Raw genomic sequence first — 2,424 nt, 5'->3', positions numbered from 1 at the left:
TATATCTGAATTAGACAAGTTTTATATATATATATTATTATAACAGTAACTTGATCCGAAGGGTCGTATCACGTCGAGTTGACAGGCGCGGATCATCAGATCTAACGAGACGCGAAGCGTCGAGTTTGATCTGATGATCCGCGCCTGTCAACGAGACGTGATACGGCCCTTCGGATCAAGTTACTGTTATAATGATAAATTTATTATGTATCCCCTTATAACTAGCTAAATGTAGCAGATTAAAACTTTAGAGATCAATTGCATAATATCTTTCCATAAAACAAAGCACAATAACAAGGAACTTTTAAACGCGCAAGAAAAATAACGTCATGTTTTTGCGTACTACGTCATCAGTTTCAGAGCGTGGTGATATGGATTCAGAAAACCACAGTGTGGTGATCCGGAAAATCGGATCAAACTCTGTAACAGTAACAGTAACAAAAACTAGGAAATTGATGGGTATATAATAAATGTCGATACAGTGCACGTAAAACTTCAATATGACATTTTTTTTCAGATTTGATTCTTAAAACAAATAAATTATTAAAAAAAATTGATCACTGTGTATTAATTTTCACTTCCGTTGGCTGTTTCATTTAGAGAGCGTTTAACGTGATGTGCACACTCACATGAGTTATACATGCCGTCAGTGGGGGTGTTATATCAATTACGTGATACAATCTTCCACGTCATTTCCGGGTTTTTCCAACCTAAACGCGAAATTTGATTGGCGCCATTTTCCAATGGGCAACGGAGCCAAAGTCGTTGTGTCCGTTACCATAGGGACCGGTTCCATAGTTACATCAGTTCTGGTTGGGATAAACATTAGGACACAGGTTGGTTACCATAAAAAACCTGGGATTGTCCTGTAGGACTTGTGCCTCCTTGACCCCACACCCAAACCCCTATAAGGAAAAATATACAGGTACTTATAGTGAAATAGGCATAGTATTGCACCATAGAGCCTGACTGAATTCAAGTTTTTTTTCTTTTACATTTTAACGGAACTGACTGCTTATATATTGATTCCTGATGTTAAAGTCTCTGTAGGCACACGGCATAATTTGAATAGTTTAAATTATCATACTTCTACAGTCTCGTTTAAAGAAATTGTTCCGTAAGTTCTGTGGCCGATACATTGACCTTGTCAGCAAATACAATTTATCATTGAGTCAAATGCTGACTGATGTTTTTTATACTAATTGTTAGTCCACAATTGATACACTGAATTGAGGACGGATTTTTTCGGTTATTTCCCAATCATGACAAGGAGCACACGGCGGGTGTGACCGGTCAGCAGAGGATGTTTACTCCTCTATAGCACCTGATCCCACTTCTGTGTTTGCTTTGTTCCTATTTTGTATTGTTTTATGGGCTTTGATATTGAAAACTGTTCGTTATCACCATATCCTTCTTGATGCATTTACCAATGATTGTTAGTTTAACGCATTTGCCTAAGATTATTTTGGTTTGACGCAATTGGTTATGTTTGTTATTTTGACGCATTTACTTCTGTTTTTCATTTTGACGCATTTACCTGTGGCTGTCAGTTTGATGCATTTACTTTTGATTGTCTTTTTGACTCTTTTTACCTGTGGTTGTTAGTTTAACGCATTCTCCACACCTCTGACCACAACCTCCGCCGTATCCTTCATCAAAGAACATCTGATTATGGGCGGTGACGAAGTGGTCATGGTTCCAGCCAAACTGGCTGTCTCCGTGGCCGCACTCGCACGCCCCCTTGTGGTAGTTTGTGTAGCGTGTCACGGTGGCACATTGCTTCCCTTTGCACATTATAGGAGAACCAGTGCATTTCTGGTTACAGCTCAACATGCTACACCTAAATGATTTAGAAACGCATTTCATATGTGATGCGGTGAATAGCCATGGCAAAATCTTTTAAAAACAATGAAAGAGTGATTAGAATTGGTTAAATTTCTTTTTCAATTTCCCTTCATTCCATCAGCTTTTTTAATGTCTCAATAAATAAAGTATAAATTGAGGAATTTTTTTGTAAAAAAAAAAAAACCTGTTGCAACCCATTTGATTGCAAAAGGCACAAACAAATTAGCGTGCCTTTGAACAATATGACTCACGACCTATTTTCCAGAAAAAAAGATTTTTACATTTTATGACAGAGAAACTTTCAATTTCTTATTTAAAATTTTGAATATGTCGTATTGAATATTTTTGGTTGTTTTTCGTGTATTTTGATACACATAATTATCCTACCATGGCTTTCAATTCATCAGGAGAAAACTAAGGATTGCATAGGGCGAAAAATGTGAGGAGACAAAAACTCTGAGCAGACAATGTATAGAGAAGACGGGGTCAAGAAAATAAACAATGTATAAGGATCACCGGATCGACAAGAAAAACAATGTATTAAGAACGGCGGGTCAAGGACATAAACAGTACATAGGG

The 2,424-nt window shown here is 37.3% G+C and overlaps 1 pseudogene; it reads right to left on the bottom strand.

The window, feature by feature from the left end:
* Nucleotides 1-567: 567 nt before the first annotated feature.
* Nucleotides 568-1,833, bottom strand: LOC134264253 (endoglucanase-like; annotated as a pseudogene).
* Between the last annotated feature and the right edge of the window lie 591 nt (nt 1,834-2,424).

Source organism: Saccostrea cucullata, unplaced genomic scaffold (genome assembly GCF_032062105.1).
Source record: "Saccostrea cucullata isolate Sc308-1 unplaced genomic scaffold, CSIRO_AGI_Scuc_v1 ctg10928, whole genome shotgun sequence".
Taxonomy (NCBI): Eukaryota; Metazoa; Mollusca; class Bivalvia; order Ostreida; family Ostreidae; genus Saccostrea; species Saccostrea cuccullata.
Note: the sequence above shows the minus strand (reverse complement) of the source record. Positions and strands in the feature narration are given on the sequence as shown.